We start from the raw sequence: 27,038 nt of genomic DNA, 5'->3' as shown, positions 1-27,038 counted from the left end.
TTCAGTAACTGTGCATGGATAGTCCTTATTTAGAACAAAAATATCTACACCAGCCCAAAGTATACTCCCCTCTGTAAAGTTACGTTTCAACTGACAATTTCTGTTGTCTGTTGCCTGGTGTAAAGTACATTTCCAGAAATGGTTTATCAGCACAGGAAAAGGGGTGGCAGGCAACTAGGGTAGGAGCAAGTAGCTGACCTTTTCATCTGTGTTAAGGTGACATCAGCCCCAAAGCCAGCCTGTAGTGTGATGGTGCAGATGGTGTTCTCCTCCTCCAGTTGACTGTTAATAGTAGTGGACCAAAGCAGTTTTAGAGAAGACACAGGTCTAATGTGCACAGGTTTCCCATTGCCTTTAACTTTTCAGCTCTTTATTGTTAGAACGAATTATTTTCCCCAGCCCATGGAGAGAGGCAATCACATGCCCAGATCGTTGAATGAGAAGACGCTTTTAACTCTTTTCTTTTTTTCTCAAGCAGGAAAGAAGATACTGTCAGTTCACAACTTCCTGGAGGTGATGGCTGCTGTGCTAGAAATGCTGACAACTACAAGAGTGTTATGTAAGAGCCAGCGAAACCTGTTACACAAGTATATCAGCTCCAAGGCGCTACCACACTCCAGAGCTGCTCTGGAGGCTTCCTGTTTTGGCACTACAGGAAGGCCAGTGTACAGTGCTGCTCGTGGCATGTCCTTCCAGAGGTGGGTGGGCGGGGTTGTAACATTTTTTTTCTGATTTCAGGCTTCAATGCCAAGGAATCTGGGGGGAGATTTCTGAGCAATAGAATTCCTCCAATTACTGCTTGTTGCTCAAGCTCCCCATCTCATACTTTAAATGAAATTATGTTACTGTTGTAACTACCAGTGAAGGAATGGGGTTGAATGCATACTGAAGCAGCCAGTTCAGCTGAATATGGACCTTGTGCTTGCAAGCTCTTGAAAGAGGCCACACCCTCATCAAACCAGTCCTGTCTAGATTCCTTCTGCTGCCCTCCCCCACAAGAGGTGACTGGCGCTGGAGCTGAACCTTTGTACACCATCTTCTCCAGCCAGGATGACTAATACTGTCTGCATGGCAGTGCCATGGAAACAGCTGTTAGGAAGTCAATAGAGTTGCTGGTGACCAGACCCATGAACAAGGATGGTGTCATGGGGAAAGAGTTTTCCAGAACCTTGAAACCTCATCTGACACAACTTCTCCCAGTGCTCACACAGAAAGACAGCCCTTCACCACGTGATCCAAAACAGTTCTTTCAAATACTGTTTTCTCAGCATCAGATCCCAACCTTCAAGGTGTTTATTCCTCCTCATACTTCTTCCTCACTAATGCAATTTATCCCTCCTCAGTGAATCAGATCAACAGTGAGGGAAGCTGTACTGTTAATTAGGTCACAGAAGAGGAGGGTGAAAAAAAAGAAAACCAGCCCAAAGTATACTCCCCTCTGTAAAGTTACGTTTCAAACTGACAATTTCTGTTGTCTGTTGCCTGGTGTAAAGTACATTTCCAGAAAGGGTTTATCAGCACAGGAAAAGGGGTGGCAGGCAACTAGGGTAGGAGCAAGTAGCTGACCTTTTCATCTGTGTTAAGGTGACATCAGCCCCAAAGCCAGCCTGTAGTGTGATGGTGCAGATGGTGTTCTCCTCCTCCAGTTGACTGTTAATAGTAGTGGAATAAGGTGCTTTTTCCAGCAGGTGTTTTTGAAAGAGAATCTGCCTTAGAACATGGACAGTGACAGTCTTTGTCTAATCTCAGAAGAGGTGAAGTGTGGGTAGGGGTATATGAACTTTTACACCACTCTACTTCTTCCTTCCTCTTGTGGTTCTTTGCAATGTCCACAAGACCCCTATTAAAGCAAAAAGAAGTTTGGTTGCTATGATTTTTCTGTAATAAGCCTTGTAGCAGGGGCTGCCAACACAAGAACTGTGTTGTAGAAGCAGTACATGAAGTAAAGGGATATGAACACTACTTCCTCAGAAAATAACTGCCAGCTCATTTTGTATAGGCTGCTGAGAACCACCAAGCAAATGAATAACTTTCAGTCACTCCTAGCCTGAGAACACCTGGAAAAACCTGGGTTACAGGTTCTGGTTTATTAATCCTTTTAGTTTAGTATTTTAACACTTGTGGCACCATCCTGTCTTCTCACAGTAACACCACAAAAAGGTCCCTTGATTGCTCCTTTTATCTCTTGCTGTTCATCTGCCATGTTCTATTTCTTTTTCTTAGCCAGCTGAGTCAAATTTAATCTCTGTGCTGTTCTTCACCTTCTTCCCTTCCTTCCCCCACATCTTAATTATCACATAAATCCCTCCAGTTTGGTTTTTTCCCTCTTCCTGTCAAAAATTACTGTAAAAAATAAACAACAAAACCAAAAATTTAATTTTTACAACATTGGGGAAAAGTAGGTAATTTTGTTTGCCAGCCCAGAGTCTCTGGAGAGAAAATCATCTTGCCTGTAAGACAGAAAAAGACTTTGACAGAAACAAAGCAGAAAGCATTAGGAAAAGTTGTTTCTAGCAAGTTGTTTCTCTGGGCATTCTACAGGAAGTTAAAAATTACTTTGGTAGAGTGGTTTAATACAGTATACTCTGTCCTACTGTAATCAGTGTTAGTTACTTCAGAGGGAGGTACAAGCGGAGGACTAACTCAGCTAACTAAACCAGAAAAAGTCTCTTTGAGAAGTGTAAAAGAGCTCCCAACAGAGCTTGTCTTCACTTGACTTTACCTTTTTGGCCATTTAACTTGAGGACCTGGTATTTGGAATGGTTAATTTGCACACTCATCACACAACCGATCCAGATTCTAAATTTTCTTCTTTAAGATAAGACTTATCTTCACTGATAAAAAGGGGTGGTGCTTGTGTGCATTCCTAAAATTTCTCCGTAGAATGCTAGAGGAGACAAACACATGGACAATGACTACTTCAGTACAGTTAGACAAGGTCAGCATTATGCTCTAATACAGTCTGATACAGTCTTTCCTCTCATCAGGCGACATGTAGTGTAACAAAAAACCACAAGGCTCTGAATTCCTAGCAAAATGGTTACTAAAATGGAAAACCCCTCTAATTTTGCCTGTAAAAAAGACAGGCTGCTATTTGCTTTTCTCCGGAATCTGTTAGTTGTTTTTTCCCTTCCTTTTCCCCCTGTATTTAAATATAATTCTTGTGTGATGACTCATGTCAGGAAACAGAGCTGCCTTGTGTCCTTGTACAAGCTCCAGAAGGCGTATGTAGGTCAACAGAGCATGTACAGAATGTCCTGCAAACTAGAATGCAATGCATTCTACATTGTGAGTGCTTAAACTTAGAATTCAAGAGAGCTACAAGTACTGGTGGAACACTATGTCCTGGAGAAAAAAATAAACAAAAGGAAAAAAAAAAAAAAAAAGAAAAAAGGAAAAAAAAAAAAAAAAAAGAAAATCCAGTAGCAAGAAATTACATCTGCTAAAAAAAATCTGGAGCCATCATTTTTGAGAAACCACTTTGTTTCAAATTACTCTTTGCTAAGTTGTATAGAGTAGAGAACATCATGAAGTAGGTAGTGTGAAAATTCACATTTAGGTAGTGTGAAAATTCTGATTAAAACTAAATAAATTATAAAATTGTATGGTGACCCAAATAGCTTTTTCCACTGTCCAGCCTTTTCCCATTGCTTCCACGACTCTGCTGTATGACAGGTAATTATCTTTGATTTATGGACAGTTACAACCTGTATGTGTTGAGAAGTTCTGTCCAAACATTAGTCACATTTTCCAACAGTATCAGCCATGATTCATGTGGAAAAGAGTGTGAAGCCTAGACATGAAGATTAAATTATAAAAAAATAAAAGTTTTATGATTTGTTTAGATCTGTAGAGCCCAAATAATATAATTTGGTTTGCCATTTCACTTCCCAACATCCACTTCATGCTACAAGTCATGCCTGGGGAACTTAAATAAACTTATGAGGACTTTGCAGAGAACTGACATCAAGCTGATGTAAAGCTGGTTAATTCTTTAAAACAGAACAGAAAAATTGACACTGATGAAACCAAATCTCAAAGTTACTTTTTCCAAGTACTACTTCTGAGTATGATTTTACTGTAGCAGTTTTTGACAATTAAATTTTCTTGTTTTTTAGATTGAGTTTCCATCAGTACAAATACTGATTAGACAAGCTGTGATTCTGACTGTGCATAAAATGGTAAGTTCACAGGTTCATAATGCTTAAATTTCCCTGCCAGTAACTTCTCTCAGCTGAACTGGGAATAAATATAAAACCAGTTAATTATGGTGATCTTATACTTTGTCCTCTCAGCTCCTTAAGATCTCCTGGGTCATTATGGAAATAATCTACCTTTTTTATTATTTATTCAGCCCTGAAGTGCCAGAAAATTTATCTGTCCTGGAACTGTGAACACTGGTTATCAAAAGTATTATCTAATCAGAGGGAAATAAGTTTTAAAACAGTCCTTAGACTGCAAGGAATCCAAATCTTATCTGCCTTTCCTGGTGCAAATAAAACTACAAAATGCTGCTGGATAAATTTAAGACCTTGAATCTTTCTGCAGTGATACAAGTTGGAAGTAAAGCTGGAAGCACAGGGAAGAGACAAAGTCTGACCTTGTTTTACTCTTTTATATGTCAACCACAGAGAGAGACTCAAAAAAAATTATGCAGGATTTTTGTTTGACATACTAGGTATATTTTACTTGCAGGAGCATTGAAAATGTGTCCTTGTAAGAAAATGCCAGTTATGAAATGCACAAAATGTCTCTGGAAAACATAAGCCATATACAAAGGTCAGGAGACCTCTTGTAAGGTGGCAGATTGTACCTCTCTCATTTGAGGGGTTAGAATTCTTTGCTTCAGACTGGAGAGAAATCACAGAGTTTGAAAAGGGTCAATTGAACTATGCAGAGGCTGAGATGAGTTCTGTTCTGCAAAAAAAGGGTTTCAGCTGGGATCCTGGGAGAAAACTATCCATCTCAGCTCTTTCAGCTTCACCCAGTTGGGCTTCTTCTTGTTGAACCGTTATGTCAAGGAGAGGCATCAGATCAATGAATTCCTTTCAGCCATGCCTTTCTTAGCAAGCCTCATCTGCTGAGAGTTGTGCTTGTACTCAGTTGGGAACAGATTTCATTGTGTCTTGGAAATGGCTTCTGTCTGGTTTTTATACTGTAAATTCTGGATTCTAGGTAATCACTTTAGCCCAGGTTTTAAAATAGATCCATATAGTTTTGCAAGAGATTTCAGCTGCTTAGTGCCATTTCTCCTATGCTGTTAGTGAACCACTGAATTTTCATTAGCAGGGTGTCTCAACCAAGGACATCTTGAAATTGTAGCATGATGTTAACTTGTTGTGCTCCAGTGCTGTGTGAACTTCAGTTTTTCAGATTTGGCATTTCCAACTGAGAACCTGAACATGCTAGGAAATTTTGTAGACTTTAGTTTTGACACTTTCTTCATCATCCTGATAGACAATCTCCATTGGTTCATCTCCTGATTGTCTTCAGTTCCTGTTAATAGTTTAGGAGCAAACAACTTTATACCTCAGCATTCAACTGTAATAACACCGATTTGTCCCCTTCAAGTTTCTGCTGACAACACAGGAAAAAAACTTGGAGGAAATAAAAGGCAGGAGGTTTGAACCCTGATGGTCAAGAACAGATGGAATTTTATTTTCTTGAAAATTTTCCATAATCAAAAGAGATTTATCATAACACCATTTCCAACAGGAAAAAAAACAACAAAAAAATACAAAAACCCAAAAAACCTCAGTAAATTCTTTAACCTGCAAATCTGCCAGACAGTATTCCCGATCCTTTTGCTTTAAGATCACAAAATAGCCTGACACATCAGGAACTGGGAGCTGAAAGAACCCTCAGGTCAAACCAGTAAGGAAACCAGGTCTGACTGTGTGAGAGTGAGGTGTGTAGGGTTTCAGGCTGCCCACTGGAGTTGCTCCCTGAAAAGGGGCCTCCATCCCATCAGTCGAAGTCTCTGGTGGTGAGTGTGACTGCCGGAGTGTTCCTGAACAGTCAGACAGGAAAGTTTCCTTAACACGAGGGCTATGAAATCTTCACAGAGGGCTGCCTTCTTCACTTGTCAGGTGATTCTGGTTCTTCTTCTGGCCATTTTGCTGAGATGCAGATATGAGCTCAGCAAATTTATTCTTCAACCTTCTCTCTTCCTTGGAGCTTTATCAGCTACTCAACAGGCGACAGCCTCTATCTATAGAGGTATGCAGATGGAAATAAAGGAAAAAAAGGAAATTTTTATTGCCCAAACACTAGCCCAAGCACCAGCAAGGATGACATTTTCTTTATCACTTTTTGATTATTTCTTTTCCCAGTTTGAAGTGCATTTGAAAGGAACATAGTGTTTTCACTTGCAGTTCATTTCTACGCACCCAGCAAGCCTATACAGAGTTGATACTCACTTGGAGAGCATCTGAGGAATCTGCAGCTGTGACTGTAATTGCACACTCAAACCTTATGGTAAATTATCAGAATTCTGCAGCATTGCTCTAAGTTGGTGAGGAATTGATGAGGCTGGCTGAGAAAAACAGGAGTTGAAACCCTTGCTTATCTTTGCAGCTGGCTTCAGCAAAGCTTAATGATTGAAGGATCCTCCACAGAAAGAACAGGGATCTGTCACAGGCATCACGATGGGGCTATATTGAAGCACAGAAAGAGAGAGAGGTGTGACCACTCTAAGGAGGTCTGTACTATTTTCTGCATAGACTCATAAACCAGTTGTAACTGCAAATACTTGTACTGCATGGTGCACTTGTGTTTAGACAGGAGGTTGACATCAGGTTAACACAATTTGAGAACAGGAGAAAACTGTACACAAGTAAATGGAGAAGTTGATCCAGGTGTGGAGGAATGCCAGATGGAAAGTAATAGGCAGCAGAACTGCTCATCTGAAACATACATGGATTCAGCATGACCCTGTTTCCTGCAGGACTCTGATGAGTACAGCACTGAAAGAGGTGAGATGACTCAGAGACAGCTTCTTGGATATATTTGTCAGTGCTACTGTGGAAAGCCAGAAGCCAGCAGAAAGGTTAGAACGGTTTCTTTGTTGGTGTTCAGATGTAACAGAGGTCATTCCTTCTCCTCTTGATATAATCTGGCAGTGGGTATAAAGCCATTTCCTGAAACTATGTGTGCCCTACTGACTCATTAGTTTTACACTGGTTTCCTTTAAAAAAAGTGAGTTCTAAGGCAAAAGATTAAACACTTCTAAGGCAATTGTAGGTTCATTTTGACTCATTGGTCTGTTTTTAAATGTCTTCCAAGCCTTTTCTTTGTTAGTCGTGTTAGTTTAAGAGGTGTACATTGATGTTAGAACCTGGGCATCATAATTATCACTGCCTTCTAGAACTAGGTTTGGGGTTTTGTTTTGGTTTTGTTTCTTTGAGTTTTTTCCAGTCATGAACATTCATAAATTTCCATGTATTTTTTTTTTTTTTCACCAGAGTCACGGTTTAACCACATTACTATTCTCATACTTAATTCAAAACACAGCACTTATTGGCTACTAAGAAGAAAATTAGTAGCTGAAAATTAACCCAGCTGAAACGAAGACACATGAAGGAAAATACCACATAATTCTAGAAAAGCTCCTCTTTGGAAGGAGATAGGCAAGTTACAGTTGTAATATGGAGCAGAAGCTGGTGATTTGCCCCCTCAAAAAATATTTCTAGAAAAAGTGTCTTGGATTCAGGTACACATATATATAGCATCACTATATTTCTAAGTTCTTGAACAGATCTTGCCTTCTATGGACTTAAACTTTTTCTTGCCAACAATATGGCAGTCTCAAAATTAAAAATATCTTGTCATCTGTTTGTTTAAGATCAAAGGCAAATATTAAATGAACTGGTAGGATACTCTAGTATTAACATGATGGTGTAGGAATGGCATTCCCCAATTTAGTGCTCCCACTTGAAACTCAAAACCACACCATGTTGGTCCACTCCCCCTTTCCTCTCTGCCTCCATGCTGCAGCGGATTGGAGAGAAGAACTGGAGGCACAAAAGGCAAAGCTCACGGGCTGAAATAAGCAAATGAACAGCAACAAAAACAATATTAATAATAAAAGCATATAAAAGAGAGAGTGCAGAGCTTGACCTGATCACACCATGCTGACCATTCATTCTACTCAGAATCAGCTTTACCTCACTGCTCCATCCATCACGCTTGCTCAACCAGCAGGAACCTGTTCTCCCCTGGAAGCAAGAGAGTTTCTTCCCCCTCCCTGCCCTCAGCAATGTCTGAGGTGGTGTGGAATAACTGCCAGGTCCTGGCCACACCACCTCCCCTTTACTGCAAAATTTAACCCTGTCCTAGTTGCAACCAGGACAGGGTGAAATTTGTCTTAGCATTCCACATTCTCTCTTCTCCGCCTCTTGATGCTGGATATTTATAAGAGAGAGCTGTTCATTTTTAAGGTTCTTATGTTGGGTTTAAAGTTAATCAGTTCCCACTTGCTAGCATGCTTATACTGGAAACTGCCAAGGAAAACCCATTTGCTTCAGTTAAAAGACTAGATTTTTTTTCTCCATGCTTTTAATTTTAAAAACTTTGATTTAAAGAGACCTTGAATTATTTTGTAAAAGGAAAAATTGCATCAATGTCCAGTACTATTCTGCTTCATACATGCATCCCTTACAGAATGAGAGTTTTCCTCCATTAGAAATTAAGTACTGTGATCATTTGTCTGTGGCAGAAATAATCTTTTACACATTTGATGTAACATTCCTCAGCTATGATGTTCATACCAACACTACATATTTAGGCATGCCATGATAAAAGAGAACCACCCATGAAATATTACCTATGTGAGAGACCCACTGAGGGTCCAATTAGGAACATACAAGTCTGTTCATGGATGAATATATATATATATAGTGACGTAATGGTCATAAAAATAGCTAAGCCTTCCTTGGTTTGGATTCTTCAAACATGCATGTTTTCATATGTATATTAATCCAAGTTTATTTCATGCAGGTAAGGTGAGCACAGTAGTACATAGGCACAGTAGTTAATTGACTGACCAGGCCTGGTAGCTTACAAAGTAAGTCTCTTCAGAAGTCACTCATGAGAGCTTTATTCTAAGTATTTAATACTACTTTGTAATACTACTGTGCAGGCATGCAGCTGTGAAAGGGATTTGAATATATAATTTTCTGCTTACAGATGCAATAATGTAATGCAGGAGAGTATGCAGTGTGCAAGGCTGCATTGGCTTTCTTGCCTCTCAGGAGAGGAAGTTAGAGGAACACGTTGTTAGAACTGAACTGTTTGGAACAATGGGATTTCACAACAGAGATGACATTGCAAAGGCATCCTGAATTGGTAAATACGTATCTTGACTTATTTAACTACACATTTCTACTTTAATTACAAAATACACAGAAGTAGAATTGCAGGGACATTGGCAAATAGTCCTTCTTACTCTTCTGCATTCTATTCTCAGCTGTAATTCAGCCTTGCTGTAGAAGAAAAATCATTTCACACCTCATCATTCAGTGACGTATCTTCCATGCAGTCATTCTCTTAGCCACTACCACTCGGTGTTTATATGAGCTAAGGGGAAGGCTAAGCATTTTCTTGTAAGGACTCTGCCAGAGTTTGGGTTTGGGAGACACAGAAATAACTTCATGGGTGCAGTGATGCACAGTACTCTTTGTTCTTAACTCTTCTGACTTCGTCTGATGGACTACTTCCCTTATGGCTCTCACTTCCTTCTCTCATCAGCATTGTACTTCCTGTCTCCAATGGTCCTTCACAACCTCTCATTCTCTTTGCTTTTCCTGCAACCAAGCCCTTCCGTTTTTGCCCTGCCATATAAAGCAGATAGATGTATACATATAAAGGCACACCCTGAAATTGAAAAACGAAGACAGAAATCATGGAACCAAAAATATCAGCTACTGTTTTCCTCTATTTTTGTCTTTTTTGTCCTTCATGTCTGTCTTACTCTTTAGATTTTAAGCATTCCTTAAGCTCCATAGTGAAAGGTAGTGCACTGTAAAACCTTAGATATTTTCAACAATTCCAACAACAGAACATTTAAGTGCAACCATTGCATAAAAGAACTTGAAAATTATTAAACTTTATGACCTCCTTCCCTCCCACACAAACACCTTTCCTGGGTTTTTTTAACTATTAAAAATAAAATATGTGGGCAGCTGAAAAATTCATGTCCATGACATCTACTAGGCAGAAAATAAATTACGGAAAATTAGCAATTTTCTTCAATTGCAGAATTATTAAATCCTACCTGTATTTTTTTCTGAAGGGTTTTACAATAAATCCAACATTTGTTTTAATACATCTTTATAAGATGCTGTAATAGGATATTTTACCCTTCAAATTTAATTTTAATTAATATAATTCTAGTATTATTTCCCTGTCTAACCTTACTGTAGATGCATGCAAGTCACATTGCATCTTGAGACAGAAATTGAGAATAAAAATATCCCTACAGTGGTCTCTGGCCACAAAACCTTTCCTTTCCAAAACATACAATGAAATTATGAGTTAATGTAAACGAGGATGACTGTTGCTTTTCACATGAATGAAAGGCAGTTACTTTAGTTATATATCCCAAAGAAATTACCTATTTATTTTGTAGCTGAACAGTAAAACCAGTTTTTAACTCTTAAAGTAGAGCAACCCAGCCTAGGATGCTCAGAAACTAGGGCATCATTGCTAATTGTCTTAGTGCACAGTATGGCAGCTTTAGTTAAAACCCCCAGTAGCTGGCTGTTTGTGGAGAGGGTCCACACAGGCTGAGGGTCAGATGAAAGAGTTAACAGAAAGACGAAGCCAGCAGGATTCTTGTGTGTCCATGGGAAGAAGAAAAAGAAGATAAAGGTAGAGGAAAACAAGGAACATCTGTGCTGAGAAAAACACCATGGAAAAATGAGATCTGTCTGTATTTTGGATTTTTGGGGATACTTTCTCAAAACAATGCTTCCATCAATGGACTTGGGGGTTATGTGGTGATGGCAAATTAAATGGGGTGCACTATAAGGCCAGAAGGGTATAAAAACACTGTGTACAGGCACAATAAAATCTTGGATGAAGTTTCTCACGGATCTGCTTTGTGTGGCGTCTGCTCCAACAGCAACAGCTGTTTTCCTCAAGCATCTCAGCTTCTGAAGTCCAGTTGCAATAAACCCTCCAGTTCAAAGAAGATCTACATTTTGTCCTGTGCAAGTTCCCTCCAACAGGAGAGGGACAAGTTACATCCCAGGCTGCAGCCAGGGAATCTGCTTTTGGGAAGAACAGCACACTGAGAGACATGTATCATGGACATGGCCTGACATTACTCCTAATGGAGTAATGGCTCTGTCCACTCCTGATTCACCACACAGCAGACAGGCATGAATGATTTGAGTGCCAGAGTGGGGGGAGGCAGCAACAGTGCACCAGCAGTGCGTGATCTGTGGGTGATGTAAAATGAGACAAGAAGATTTTGAGACAGCCTGAAGCTTCCTGAGTCAGGGATCTGTAGCCTGTTTATTCCTAAAAAGTTTAATTGTTAGTGTAAATGTCAGATAACAGTGTAAAGATCTGCAGTCCTGCTTTGTCATTACCCTGTTTATAGGTTTTGGGGTCTCACTACCCCAAAGTTTATGGCATCATTTACAAAATCAGAATTGTATATTAACAAATCAATATATCAATACACATGGTAAAGTAAAGCGTGGGGCAGAGGAAACCCTCAGCTTCATATGTAACTGTTTAGCATTGCAAATAAGCAATTGCAAATGAGGGCACATGCAATAGCTGGATAACTGAAATAAAACAGGGTGTTTTCAACAGCACAGTTGACTATAAAAGTGTTACTATTCTGTGCTTGGTATTAGACATGTTTTCAATTTAAACTCAAGCTGAGTGTAAAGGTCTCTTTACAGATGGAATTATTCTTTTCCATATATCTGATAAAGAATATCACACATTTCTTCTAAGAAGACCGTAATTTGACCAATGGATGCTGGTGATGGTGATAAAGAGGAAGACAGAAGGCAGGGCATTTTATCACATTATCTAGAAACCAGAAATAAAATTCTACATTTCAGAAATGCTATAAAATCTGTTCGTGAATCATAAAAAGAACTTGTAGTTACAGTGATTTGTACTTCTAGCAGAATTTTGATGGCTGAAGAACTTAGGGTAGTTAGTGCTTTTTTGCAGTACAGAAACTGGGGAGTGAGGGAGCACTACATCTGGGACTTCACAGGTTTGATTTTAGACTATGGCAGTGAATCTCCCTACATACTTGCTTCTAGCCTGGCTCCCCATCAGCTGGGAAAGTTGATACTAAAAGGGCTATTCTAAAATGCTAAACAGAAGTCCTGTAGAATAGGTCTAGTACCAGAAGTTCAGCTTGACGTGTAGAGATTTCAACAAACCAATTTAAAAATTTGTTACCATTGCAGAGTTTGATAGTAAGGAAAAAAACCTCAGAATTGGTTTCTCCTGTGGATGCAAAAGACACAAGTTTAATGTCTGGAGTAGAACAAAAGAATATCCAAAGTGGACGCATTCTTATATATCTTTGAGTGACAGAACGGTTTTTGTTGGAAGGGACTTTCAAAGGGCCATCTAGTTCAACCTGCTGCAATAACCAAGGACACTTTCAACTCAGTCAGGTTTCTCAGAACCCTGTCCAACCTGACCTTGAATATTTCCAAGGATGAGACACTTATCACCTCACTGGGCAGCCTATGCCACCCTCACTGTAAAATACTGATTCCTTATATCCAATGTAAATTAAGTTCCTTCAGTTTGAAACAGTTACGCCTTGTTCTATCACAACAGGTCCTGCTAAAAGTGGCCCATCTTTCCTACAGGCCCCCTTTAGGTACTGGAAAACTGCAATATGGTCTTCCTGGAGCTTTTTCATCTCCAGGATGAACATCCCCAACCCTCTCAGCCTACTTACCTATAAGTAACTATAGCAAAACTGATGTGTGACTCAACAGACAAGCAGCCACTATGCTGCAGAAATATAGTTGCTTTGCAGACTTTTAATATGATTAGCAGTTAGTAGTGTCCTGTTAGTGATTAGAGGTATGAGAAGCTTGTATAAAACTGTAATTGGGATATTCCAGTTTGGCTGGGGACACATCACATGCATGCATGCATATTTACCCTTGTATTCTATATTTTTTGTCTTAGCCACTCTATTCATTTGGCATGAGCAAGTCATGAATTTTCAGAACATCTAGAACAGAAAACCAAAAAAGTTAACTATCATTGTGCAAACATCTTGCTTTCTCCATTAGTTTCCTCTGGACCTCTCTCACTTTGTGACCTCTTTTGTTGGGATGCAAAGTCCAGATCTCAGCTAGTCTTTGTGAACACATCCTGGTTTAGGGAACTGTATTTTGCCTACCTGCATTACTATTGCTAATCATGAAAGGAAAGTACAATCCTGATGACCTGATTTTAGAGAGCAACTCCACTGCCTGGAAGTGATACTCTCCAATGGGCTGCTTCTGATCACAATCTCCACCATGAGAACCAGAATTGGGGCAGGGATGGTCCATAATGCCCTTTCACATGCCAGCAGTCTCTCAGCTTGCCCTGTCTGTGGATTGGAGCGGGGGACACAGAGCAGATTGGAAGGGCCAGCCCCAGAGGCGGCCGGAGCCAGATCCCTCAGCATCAGGCCAAGGCTGCCCAGGCACAGCCAGCACCTTCCCACAGACACTGGCTGTGCCTCTTACGCCTCAGCCGATCCTCGCTCCTGCTGCTTGCCCTGCTGGGGGCCTGGTTTAAAGGCAGGTTCCCACTCCCCACCCCCACTCCCTGCCATGTTCCCAACTCTCCAGAGGCATGCCTGAACCCCGGTTGCCAGGCAACACCAATCCTTCATGCGTTGCCAGGGAATGGGTCCTGCTGAGGCCACCATGGCCATAGGTCTCAGGGACTCCGTCCACAGGCTGGAGTCACTGAACCCAGGCCACATTCCCTGTGTTGCTCTACACAGATATGAGACCACTGGCCACTCTGTGGCTCTGAAAAACATGATGAAAACATCTTGTTCATATTTTCGTTCACTAAAAGCAGAGCCAAGGCATTCAGGTGGGCTGCACAACCCAATATCATGCACCCCACTGTGGTCACAGTTCAGCCAACAGGCAGATGTGTTACTTCTATGAATGCCATATGTTGGTGGAATTGGTTTTCTCTGAAGGTACTCAAGGGAGTTGAAGGGCGTTTGTGCACATGAGTGCACATGCCTGTGCATAGTCAGAGAGCAAATATCATGAAGGGATCATCCTGAGTGGGAAATAAATCCCTAAAAGCATTTGGTTTCCTTTTCTAGGAAAACTACTCTTACTACTTATCACTCTACCAGGGAATTAGCAAGTAAGTAGTAAGCAAAACTATGGCGCTAATCCTTGGCAAGAATCTCAACGGTAAAGGGAAACCCAAAACTCTTCTTGCAAATGGACGTCATTTTTGAGTAATTTGAGTAAACCACTTTAGAGGGAGCAAGGCCACTAAAAAAACCATGAGCCTGCAAAGAACAAGAAAATTATTCACACAAGCAAAATCTGAAACAGCACAAACCTATGACCCCTTTGCAACATGTAGGTGACTTTCCTGGATAAATAGCTTCACCTCCTTTTCAGCATAACTGTAGGGTAATTCCAGTTCTCACAGTTTTGATACAACATATAAAACAACTTTGGTTTTCTGCTGTTGCTCCAATGCTGTAGCTTACAATTGGTTTGTCAATTGGTAGCTATGTAGTTTCCCACTTTATTTTGCTGTTGGGTCACCAAAATTGTAAATGAACCTGCTTTTTTTCTCAGTTGAGAAGCCCTGAACATTTTCACATTTATGGTAGAAGTGGAAAGCTATGGACACACTGGCAAAGAGTAAGGCAAAAGAGATATCAGACCCTGGAGTTGCTGGAGCAGGTGAAACAGATAGACGTGTCTTGTCGACATATCTCAGAAGTAAATGGGCTGGATATTAGCATGAGACTAATACAAAATGCAGCAGTACACAGAAGGCTGGAGAGAAATGCACCTAAAAATCTCAGTAATCTGAAAGGAGATGAGGGTTTCATGTCTTTTGTTCAGAGTTTTGTCCCCTGACAGTGACTCATGACCAGTTTTCAATACAACCTCAAAATATATTTTTGTGGGTCAAGTTTTGGGAACAGGAATGTAAGAGTAATTATAAAGAGAAATATGTAAAGAAAGAAAATTAAATTAATTTAATTAGTAAAGCATTTTAATAGATACATTCTTTCAAAATATATCAAATATATAAGTGGTATTTCTGGCAATTATTTCTGTAGTTGTCCAGGTCTGTCGTTGATCAAACACTGTGTGGAAGGTATGTTATTTTAAGTGTTGTGATATATTTACTTCTTCGTCATCTATCACACAAAAAGTTTTATTTTGGTATCTGACAGTGTTACTGACAGTGTTACTGTCAGATACACTAAAAAGTTATGCATTCCTCTTATTTCAGGTAATTCAGCACTCGCATCATGAGGGTGGGCTGTTTAACTCAGGTTAGGGTGTCAAGTTCTAGATATCTCTGTATGTCTTCTCTTTTGTTTCTAAAGACAGACATAAATTGAGGTCACACAATGAGTGTTTATTGGTTAAAAAATGTCTGCATTTTCAATTAAATATATTTTAATTGTTTTCATTAACTAGTATTAATATAACTATATTTTATTATATTAATGCCACTATATATACTATATTCTTTTAGTACAATACAACGAAAAGTAAAATGTAATTTTCTTTCAAAATAAGTTCTAAAGAGTAGCACTGGCATCTGAAAGTTGAGTGAAAATGCAAAATAAAGAGAGAATTTGCTCAAAGATGTTGTAAGCATTTAGAACATGCTGCTGAATCACAGTATCCTAGAAGCATTAAGGTTGGAAAAGACCTGTAATATCAACTGTCAACCCAGCACCACCACCTTGTTCACCACTAAACCACTAAACGATGTCATCAACTGAATGGCAGGAGAATATCTTCCATGTATCTATGGGTTTTTTGCATGAGCTATTTCTCTTCCTCCACCTCCAACTGGGATATTTTTTTCCACAGAAAAAACTGCATTATAAATATGGCCCTCCCCTGTTGGACTGTGAACCTGATAATGAAGAAACTGAGTATGATGAGACAATATTTTGAATTTCTCTAAGTTATTCACTTCATTTTTAAACAAATGAGCTACATTTGAAAAGATTATTTTGTTAACGATTAACAGTTGTACTTGAATGATGAGCTATGTCAAGAATACATTAAAATTCCAATTTGTAAGACTATAGCAGAAAAACAGAAACAAAACAAGAACCTGTACCGGCTTGTGTTAAAAGGAACTTGCATTTCAGCATATTTATCAAAAGGTAAAGAATAAAGGGAAATATTTATTACACAATAATAATTTTGGGCTCTTCTTAGTTTGAGATGGGGGAGGCAGAAAGGTGTTTTAATTTTTGTACTGTTCATTCCCCTAATCAATTCTAATGGACAATAAATTAAAGTTTCTCAGGTCAAATTTGTTTTTCCAGTAGCAGTAACTGGTGATTTCACTGTCTATCTTGACTGTCCTAAGCTTGTCACCCTATTTTTTCTAACTGGTCCTGTTGAAGAGGGGGAGTGAGAGATCAGCTGGGTGGGGATCTGACTGTTAAACAAGGCTAAGTCACCACAGTCTCTTTTGTTGTCCAACATGTGGTTGAAGGAATATAGAGATAATGACAATAATTGGGAGAGACAGTGCACGAAACTTGAAATGGATGCTGCCAGGGAGTGGAGTAATTTGGGGGAGGTTTTTTTCGTGTTGTAAGTGAAGCTTGTGGAGAATGTGGTATAAATGTATATTTTCATAACAAAAGTAACTGTTTTATGTTTCAGGTCCATGTATCATAGGGAATGTCTCCATGAGAGGGTTCTGCTACAGTGGTAGAGGGATACAATTTTTTCTGTATGTACATGTTAGCCTCTTACCCAAATTCTAAGTAGGCTTTCTCACCAGTGCCCCTCCCCTCCCCTCCCCTCCCCTCCCCTCCCCTCCCCTCCCCTCCCCTTCCCGCACCTTCCTTTCCCGCACCTTCCCTTCCCGCACCTTCCTGCACCTTCCCACACCTTCCCGCTTTCCCAAGTACACCAACATTCTGGAGAAATCATCTAAAATTATTCTACTAAGTCATGGAAATTAAATGCATGATTAAGTAAGACAATGATAACTGCCAGTGGGCAGTGCTGACTTCTCCATTTTTTGATGACTTTAATCAGTACCAGTGAATATCATACATTTTAGTTAATTACATGCCTCAGTATTGGAAGAATGGTTGGATATTATCAAAGCTATATTTATCTAAGAAATACTCATCTTTGTTTACCACATAAAAAACCCTTCAGGAGGAAGTAATGACAAAGTACTCAGAATCTGGCCAATAAATACCAGATGACAACTTCAATTTGGAAGAGGCATTAAAGGAAGACAATGACTTCTAGCAAAATAATGGCCAACTTAATATAGACAAAATCCAAAACTTGATGGTTTTTTTTTTTAAAAAATATGATTGCTGTTTTAAGTTTGTACAAATACAATAAGGTTTAAGTTATCCTTCATTTCCACTTTAAGATGTCATTGAGAAAATTCAGCCCAAGCTGGAAATACAGAAGTAAAAAGCTGATAATTATAAGTAAATAAATCCAAACAAGCTCTTTTTTACATTTTACCCTCCATCTGTCAACCAAATTTTCATTTACGAAGTCTCCAGAAAGTCTGTACAAGGTTGATCATACTGGGATTGAAGGAAAAAAAAAAACCAACAAAAACCAAAAACACCTTTTAAAATACAACTGAGATAAGGAGGTACCCTAAGTCCCAGTTATTGTGTAATTAACACCATCTTGAAAAGTTCACTGCTGCTAAGCCCAAGTATTTTACCTTTTCAAGTTGTTACACTCTGCATCTGATTCCTCACTAGCAATTTCCTCGAGATACATACCATTTATTGAGACATACCATTTTAACTAACTAACCCATGAGTCTTCTACTTTCTAAGAAGATCTAAAGCAGGTATGACATTGAAAAAAGCCTAAAGCTAGAGCTAAAAATAAGAAAACTGAGAGAAGAATGGTTTGCCCTGAGGGTAACCAAAAGCCTTTTTACCAGTATAGAAAATTTTCTTTTAAAGAAAATATTTCCATTGCTCAACATTCAAGGTCAGTTTTTTCATTTATTTTCATTTATTTAGACTAAGTTAGGATAGACAAAAATCAGCCCACATATTTTAGATGATTTGCAGATGAGATAATCAGTTTATTTACTGAAAACATCCAATATGCATTACATTCCAAACATGTTCAGACAGATTCCTTCCAACAGGTCAAAACGTATTCCCAAGGAGGAATGATATAAAATATTCTTTACATTTCTTTACCCAATTCTTAAAATACTTACATTGGATAAAACCTAATGAGACACGTTCAAAAATTTGTGTAGTCTGAAGATAAAGCATCCTGCATCTAAAAAGTATTATGGGAGCTAAAATTAAGTACTAATTTCTCAACTTGTACTGCAATAACAATGCTACTTCACCTGACTACTTTGTATTACTTTGCATTTTTAGAGGGAGAAAGACATCTTTCAAAACAAGCTACTCCTAGAGCAATTTTCCTGAAGTAATGGAAAGAGAACTGTGTTTAAGAACTAAGTTTCAGTCAACGCACTTGATGGCAACCTGTTTATTTCATGGTCACCACATGAATACTTCTAGTGATATATCCTGTATATCAGGTACTGTTCTTACACCTAGTTTTCCCAACTGTCTCATATCAAATGAGACAACAGGAGACAAGATATTCTTTCCAAAAGTTGTTCCTGATTGGTGTACAGAATTGACTTTATTTTTAGATCCTTTTGGAAAGGATCTTAATTTAACAGATTCCAGTTGTCAATCACATCACATTTTGGTAAAATTACTTTTTCTTTCAAAGTCTGATAGACTGTTTGCTAGGTGTTAAGCATTAAAAGTGACAGGTACTTGCCTGTATCTCAGAATACTGATACTTTAGTAGAACAAATTAAACAAGCTGTAAAAACATGATTTTGTCACTAATTGGACTCTGCACTTACCACTGAACTATACAAATATTGCTGCTACAAAGTAAGATTTTCTTATTAAATCCAGAAATTAAGTAAGATATAATTTGTTCTGGTGGAGGCAGAAGGTAGCAAAGTAAGAGAGGACAACTCAATAGGAAAAACAACTGGTAGGTATTTAAACTAAGTATGTCTACTCAGCAAATAAATTAGTTAGTTACTACACCAAAGTCACGACAAAGTATGTTTGATCACAGAACAGCTGAGCAGGAGAATATTTACTTCATAATTAGTAATTTTTATTTTTTTTTTTAAACTAACCTAAAATCAGAGGGGAATAGAGAAGATTTAGAAATTTTCCCTAAAATCCTCTTATTAGCCTTAAAGATAATAGATAAATAATAACTGAGTATTTTACAGAATTTACATTACAGGAAGGTACTTAATCTACTCTGAAATGTAACCTAAGTGCAAATGCCTTACCTAGCTTGAATTCATTATAGGAAAATTTTCCCAAGTATTTTGGTTGTATTCTCCACGTTTCTGCTCTTGTTCTTACACTGCCGTCCTAACATAACTTCATAGATGTACTTAAGGTTTCTGTACTAAAAAAAAAAAAGTGCTTGTATGAAAAAGGAATTTTAAAAACCTTCTGTTTTCGTTCACCAGAAAGTTAACTGCAAGTTCCTTTATCACTGACATTTTAAGCCTTCATAGTGAAATTATTGAAGACTAAAATCACAGAAATGTTACAGTTGGAAAAGACCTCTATGATCAGCAAGTTGGACTGTTAACCTAACACTACCAAATCACAGATCAGGTTGTCAGATGAGGATTTATTTTTTTCTTAGCAGAAATATTTATGTTGTTGAAATTACTTTCTGGTGTTATGGCGCTTCTTTTGACCTGTGCAGGAATTGTTTATAATCAGGTAAGTTTTAATCATTCCATCCTATTAGGCAATTAATATGTAAGAAATATTAATCTTGTGACTTAGCAAAAAATAATTAATGTAAATCTTACTGGCTCAAAAGTGTCATCCATTTAGCAAGGTGGACTCTTCAAATACACATTTTTCAGTAATTATTTAAAAATAAAGTGTACCAATAAAATTACTTTTTCGCTCTTGCTAAATATTTATGATCTCGTTTTGATTAAAAGTCAGCAGTCGTCTTTATATAAAAAGAACATTTTCATATTCAGAACTACACATTCTGAAAGTGCACCACTTTCGTTTCTTCCTTTTAACATTCCCACTGTGACCCTGTAACGTCTCCATTAGCAATTACTAAATCATACGGGAGGAGTCAATATTTGCAAAATATTCATGGTGTTAATATCACACTTCTAACACAATCTGACATACAGAGAGAAGGAACATGTAATTGGCTTGTCATTCATAGGTTGGAAGCTGTCCCATAACATAACCTGGAAATAAGTAAATTAAATATTGTATGCAGACTTTAAGCCTTAAGCCATTGGAGAACTGCAAATCAAGAAGAAATTCTGTTGCACATGAGATACTAATTTTTAACATTATTTTTGTAAAGTGCATTGGAATATATTTTTTCTCTGTGTTTATCTTACAATGCTTGAACACATTAACAGAGTAATCAGACAGGAAACTAGATTGTTATCTGCTTTTTTGTGGCGTTAAAATTTTGTATCTAGTTAATTCAACTGCAGTGTACTGTTTGCACATTCCTTTTACAGCAAAACCCTCACATTTTGAAATAGAGACAAGTTGATGAAGTGATGAAGCTGTGTTTTTCTGAGAATTTTTTATTTTAACTTTAGCTTCTTGCAAAGATGCTGAGCAATAGAAACTGATACTATTGCTTTTTCAAATTTATGACCAGTCATAGGAAGAGCAATTGACAAAAATCTGGACTTTCACTTCCTCAAATTCCTAATCTTGTAATTCAAATCTTATTTGTTCTTCAAATTTAAGGATACAGTCCTACTATCGCTAGCAGTATCTGAAAAGCTATAGCAGGGCACTTACTTGCTGTAACAGCTACATTAATACAACTCCCCTGACTCCTCTTCATTCCGTTTCCTTGGGTCTTGTCACTGGTTGCCAGAGAGAAGAGACTGGTGCCAGCTCTCATTCTTAACTCTCTCTTTACTACATGAATTGTAGTGCACTGAACAAAACTACATTGCTTAATGGCTTCCATACTAAATTAAGTTTGTAATAACACCAGTTATTATTCAAAGAGATGATAGAGATTCAAGAGATTGACAGTCTTCTGGAAATCATCTTTTAGCCACAAAGCATTAATTCCTGATCAACTCCCAAAGGATTTATATGCAAGGATCCTGCAAAACTGCTCACCAGAAGCGAATTTACAAGTTGAACAATAGGCATGGCTAGGAACTGCCCACTTCTGGGTAATTCTGGCCTCTTCTTTCTGAAATGCCTTGTTCTCTGACTCTACACAAAAGCTCAGAAGACTCAAGTTCAAATTCAAGTAACCCTTTTTCAAGAAAAAACATTCCACTATAGCACTGGAGCTCAACAATGCTAGCTTTTAAATTTTAAGACATTACGATTACAGGTTTCTGCCACACTTCATCTTAGAAATTATCATGCCTGTAGCAAAATACAGCTGAGGAAGATACATATTCCCATTTCAGGTGTTCAAGTTGCAGGCTAGTACCCCTTCTTAAAGCCCTGTTGCAGATGTGTTTGTACAAATTCACGGGCTAATGTATACATTTCCTTGCTCCATCTTGGCTGCGCAATGGAAACATGTAGCAGAGAGATCAGCCAAAGCACTGGGAATGGTGGAACCCTAAAACATTGCCCCCCAATCTGTTGAGGAATACCTTCAGTGCAGGGAGCTCAGTGTGTAGCTGCAGTGCAGCTGCAGATTGAGCTGTGGGTGGCAGGAGCCCCAGAGCAGCAAGAGGTTGTGAACTGGTGGCAACCCTAAGCAAGAAATGGAAGCAAAGGGCTTGTGGCATTGGCCAGGTGATCGGGACACTCAGAGGACTCAGGACTGAGCCAAGGACTCAGCTGGAAGACCTCAGACTATTGTGCGCATAGACTGTGAGGTTATAAAAGCCCAGGGCTTCCTTTGTTCACGGCTCCTCCTCCAAGGCACCAATTTGAGCTCTTATTCTGTTGTTGCACTGTGATTTAATTATTTTAAGGATGCAGATGTCGGAAACTCTGCTATGGGAAAATTGGGGTCAAACCAGCAAGGAAACCTGGTCTTTCTGTATGAGTGTGCTGAGGGTAGGGAGTCAAGCGGGGCACCCATTGGTTGCTGGAGCCGCTAGTGCAAAGGGGCTTCAGTCCCAGCTTTGGTGGTGTGAGTGTGACTACCAGAGTGGTTCCTGGATAGTCGGACAGGAAGGTTTCCTTAACCAAATCACCAAGCACACTTGACGGGACTCTTAAAATGGCTGTGTCATAGATACTGTTTCACGACATGTATGTATAGAGAAACCTATTGGTCAGCCTGTCCATAAATGATGGACAGAAATTTTACTCCTATTTAGCTTACTTTTCAAGAAAATAAATCAAAATGCTGTTTTTCGCACTTTCAGTAGGAAGAACGTGACCTTTACTTGCTTTAACAAGGAGAAAATAGGATTCTCCACTACCAGGTTAGGAGGTGACTGGTACTTCTGCTAAGAAGTCTACGCGTGTCCTTCTATGTTCTCGTGGTTTATTATGTACCCAAGGACACCGCCATGGGTCTCTCTGTTAGACCTGACCTATGCCTCATGGGACAGACCAGCTGCTGGTCAGTTCTGCCTTTGGCTGTGGCACAAAGACCACCAAGTTCTAGCTCATGTCAATAGCAGGCCGTGTGTTTTTTTTCCCCCATGCCCGAGGCAGAAATGGAGGGTGGATGGGGAATGGCCACTTGTGGTTTTGACTTGAAGCTCACCCAGGATAACGCATGTGCTTCATATTCACCTACAAACAGAGCCAACAGGCACCCTTGTTTTCTTGGCACTCTTCAGCCTCAAGGTTGGTTATTAAACAACTCCAAACCTCTGGGCTTTGGTCAGGCACAGCCCTACGCTAGAAGCGGGACACGAGGTGCGATAAGAGACGAGCAGCGAGCAATGCAGGTCACTGATAACGCAGCCTGGCGGATTTCAGGCGGGCTTTCGAAGGCGTCAGAGAGGCTGCAGGGCCACGCAGTGGCGGGAAGCTGCGAGAGGGGAGGGAGGAAAGCAGGAAGGAAGGCTGGGCCGGCTGCTCCCGGCACCGCCCCTCGCTGCGCCACAGCGGCCCCTAGCGGCAGCGGCCGCAGCGCGCCCCGACGCTGCCTGCGCCTAACCTTGCACGGCTGTGTGCCAGGGGGCGGGCCCACCGCTTATTTGAATACCACGGAGGCTTATTTGCATGGCACCAAGATGGCCGGCCCTGCGATTGGCGGGTTCCGGAGCAGCTCCCCACCGCCGGCCCCTGTGCCCACGGAGAGGGCGGGGCCAATCGAGAGAGGGGAGGAGACACGGAGTTTATTTGCATAGCGGCCCGGCGCGTGCGACGCGGGGAGGCGGCGTTGGCGCCCGGAGCGGGTTCCCAGTTTGAATCCGCGGCGGCGGCCGCTGCTGGGGCGGGAGCTGCAGCGGGACGCGAGGGCGCAGGTACCGCGGCGGGCGTTCGGGGCGCGGGGAAAGGGCGGGCAGGGTACGCCAGCGGCTGTGCTCGCTGCTCCGCGCGGCGGCTGCGGCTGCGGCTGCAGCAATACTGCGCATGCGCCGGGAAGCTGCAGCGCTGTACACGCGCATGCATGGGAGCACGTGACCCGGCTCCAGTGCAGCGGCGGTGGCGCGCGTGCGCGTCCCCGTTGCTCCCGCGCGGCGGCGGTGGCGGCGCGGGCACAGGTGGGTCTGACGGGAACGCGCACCGGGCAGCACCGGGCACCCGGCTGGGCGCGACCCGCCTCGCGCAGCCCGGGCGAGGCGAGGTGATGGCGCGTGTTTGGGTGGGACAGGGGCGCGCCCGGCGCCTCGAGAGCGTTTCCTCGTTCCCTGCCGGAAATGGGGTGGCGCGGCCTGGGTGGTGCTGTGCGGCATCGGGAAGGGCCCCACCGGCACGGCGGGCGCGGGACGTCGCAGCGCATGGACTGCGAAAGCAACGAGGGGAAACTTGGTGGTGTTCTTGCGCTGGTAGGCACCAGGGCACAATTTCTTTACTTAGTATGGATATGCTTGTTCATTTGGAAACCAAACATTTCCTGTAAGGGAACAGAGAAGGCCGAGTTGTGCATACTTGTCTGATGCCACCAGTAAACAAGGTCCGGGCGGCACCTCGAGGTGTCATGGCCACCCACATCAGGCAGCATGGCAAAAGGGTGTAAGCCATGTGCTAAATTAAAGAAGGTACAATCGAACATTTTCTCTTCCTCAAACTTAAGTATTTAAAATATCGAAGCTTTTCACTCTTAAGTGCTTTATTCTTTAGTTCTGAGGCCTGGTAGAGGTTTCGCTCTGCCTTTGAGTAGTTCGTTCTTCTAGCAAGTCCATTTTTCTCTTCCAGCGTCTCAGTCGTTGGCAGATACTCAGTGGAAATGCTGATAGTAGGATATTTTGTTGCTTAACAGTAATTTTTAAATAATATTACGTAGTGTCACGTGATTGTGACCCTTACCGTAGACAGACTTACTGAAAAGATTGGATGGAAAAGTACTCGCTTAAAATAAATAGGTGAACAGCTCTGCTGTTTTAGGAAGCAGTCAATGAGCTTAAAAATGCAGGCTTCAGTCGCAGAAAAACATCACTTACGCATCTAAGCATTTACCACATTAACTAGCAGAAGTAAGAGCATGTTAATAGACCTGTATTTTTGATGCCCCAAACTATACAAGGAAATGCGGTATTATTATGAATAGGTTTATTAGAATTTAATTTTGAAAGATCAGACTATTTTATAAGCATGTTGTTTATCTCTGTTTTGGAAGTTAAAATATATGTTTGCACTTGTTACAGTTCATAATACTTACGTTAATACTTTCAAAAGCGGAAGCATGAAGAATGTGCTTAAATATCTCCTTAAATGTGGAATGAATAAGTTAAATATGAAATCTGTACACAACCATCAACTATTAATCTAAAAAATAAGTGGTTTTCTGATTAGGTGCTGGTTTTTGCACTCCTACAGAAAGGTATGAAGGAGAGTAGTGCCGCAGATATCTAGAATTCCTTGGAGGGGAAGAAACCAAGCACAAAAATCACTGCTGTTTGATACGTGATCTTGGGTAGGTAATTTCTCAGTTTCAGATCTATGAAACGGGGTTAATGATTGTTGTCAGGCCAATCACAAAATGAATTCACTAATAACTGCATGAGGATTTATGCAACTCGTGAATCATGATAACTGCACCCACTGTTTATTATTTTATATGCTCCAGAAGTGCCAACTTAAACTTCTATGTACACATTATCTAGGGAGCATTATATTAATAATTCTGGATTCTTGTTATGTTTTTAGTTTAGAGAATTTAATGCATTGCTTGAAGTAAAAGGTGTTTTTGTCAGCTGCAACCTTTCTACCAACTGTAGCAGTGCTGAGCTGATGCCTTCTCTGATAATGTGGAACAGTGTTGTATTTTCCTGTATGAAGTAATTTAGCAAGAGTACCTTGGATGTTGTGTAGACTTGAAACTAATGGCAGCAGCATTTATTTGTAAAATGATATGACAATTATTACATGCATCGATTAAAAAAGTTATTTTGATGTTTTTATTGAGAGACCTCTTATCTTCCAACCCATATGAAGTCTGTTTTCAAGAAGATGCTGATTCCAGTAGATAAGCCCGTCTTTTTTTGCCACATTTCCTGTACCTTTATAAGCTGTAGCTTGTATTATTGTGCTCATTTCATAAACTTACAAAATCAACATTAACTGTAGCACATTAATTTTTCTATAAAAGCTCCTTTAGTAATGCTTCCCATTGGGACATAAAACACATAGGCATGTGCTTTCCTACCAGCATAGGAGGTGATTTTGCCACCCAAGAAAGAGCCTGAACAACTTAAGAAAAAAAAACCTACTGATTAATAATTAAATTTTAAATACTGATTCTAAAAAATTCAGTGGAAACAGAAATGTTTTTTACATGTTCAGTGAATTCTAAAATATTGATTTATCATTAGTAACTCAGTTTTCATTTTCCTTGTCTTTACGCATGTTTCCTGTTACAAACTAGAAATATTTCCACAGTGAAAAGGAGTTGACTAAACCAAATACTGTATTTTGTTTTCAAAACAAGTAAAAAAAAATCTCATTTCTCACCACTTAGATGTTTTTAATGGTGTAGTACTTAATTAGGTTTATCTCAACTTAATTGTCAGAAACTATCCGTATGGCAAAAATGTCGTTTATCCATGGAATACAAGCAGTGAGGCCGAAAGATCCTTTAAACCAGGATGTTGTTCTTACTTAATAGTTTGCATATTAATGTGGGGTTTTTTTCCTATTTGTTCTACTCTTGGTGTTTTTTCTACATTATGAATTAGTTCCATGTTTACATTATGATTTTATTTTGGGAATTATGGCAATGACACATGCACATTGCAATTTTCATAAGGGTTAATAAATGAAGAAAATAATTTGCAAGTTAGAAAACCGTTATGGTATGTGAATATGGGGAGTTGGGGTATTTTTTTCCCTCCCTGATATATTTTTATTTAATACTGCTCTTAAGTGCAATGAAATCTAATGTTAATATTTTTGAGAAACATCTGTCATTTGTCTCTGTTTTTTTCTAGTATGTGACATTACTCTGAGAGATTGACCTATTCACACAAAGTAAGTGGGAGTTCATAAACTGGTCAACATAAATGCTACTTTCATATATACAAATATAATATACAAATGTATATTTGTAATCCTGGTGTTTCAGTTTTGCTCATTGCACTGTGTGTGCTGCATGAAAAAACTCTCCTAGTTCCACTATACTGTA

At 39.8% G+C, this 27,038-nt stretch overlaps 1 protein-coding gene and 3 long non-coding RNA genes across 30 annotated transcripts in view; 3 read left to right on the top strand and 1 right to left on the bottom strand.

Moving 5' to 3' along the window:
- The first annotated feature begins 475 nt into the window (after window positions 1-475).
- On the top strand, window positions 476-11,081 carry LOC111934119 (uncharacterized). Its single transcript, XR_015286430.1, has 4 exons — window positions 476-559; window positions 4,119-4,181; window positions 6,375-6,477; window positions 6,577-11,081. It is a non-coding gene; the product is annotated as an uncharacterized LOC111934119 (long non-coding RNA).
- LOC147653556 (uncharacterized) lies at window positions 5,638-6,507 on the bottom strand. Its single transcript, XR_015286429.1, has 2 exons — window positions 6,420-6,507; window positions 5,638-6,211 (listed from the first exon to the last, which is right to left on the bottom strand). It is a non-coding gene; the product is annotated as an uncharacterized LOC147653556 (long non-coding RNA).
- Window positions 11,082-16,901: 5,820 nt separating the features above from the next.
- LOC147653555 (uncharacterized) lies at window positions 16,902-20,219 on the top strand. The gene is made up of 2 exons (XR_015286432.1): window positions 16,902-16,974; window positions 18,632-20,219. It is a non-coding gene; the product is annotated as an uncharacterized LOC147653555 (long non-coding RNA).
- Window positions 20,220-23,454: 3,235 nt separating this feature from the next.
- Window positions 23,455-27,038, top strand: part of ATF7IP (activating transcription factor 7 interacting protein) — an 80,823-nt gene continuing 77,239 nt past the window's right edge. For 4 of the 27 annotated variants that reach the window (XM_086887613.1, XM_086887598.1, XM_086887581.1 and 1 more), the window contains exons 1-3: window positions 23,455-23,718; window positions 25,235-25,331; window positions 26,845-26,884. The gene's annotated coding sequence lies outside the window, so the exon portion shown is untranslated. The other 23 variants (XM_086887614.1, XM_086887599.1, XM_086887582.1 and 20 more) reach the window with 14 other exon arrangements.

Source organism: Cyanistes caeruleus, chromosome 4 (assembly GCF_971803275.1).
Source record: "Cyanistes caeruleus chromosome 4, bCyaCae1.hap1.1, whole genome shotgun sequence".
Taxonomy (NCBI): Eukaryota; Metazoa; Chordata; class Aves; order Passeriformes; family Paridae; genus Cyanistes; species Cyanistes caeruleus.
The sequence above is the reverse complement of the archived record's forward strand: the minus strand, read 5'-3'. Positions and strand labels throughout refer to the sequence as shown.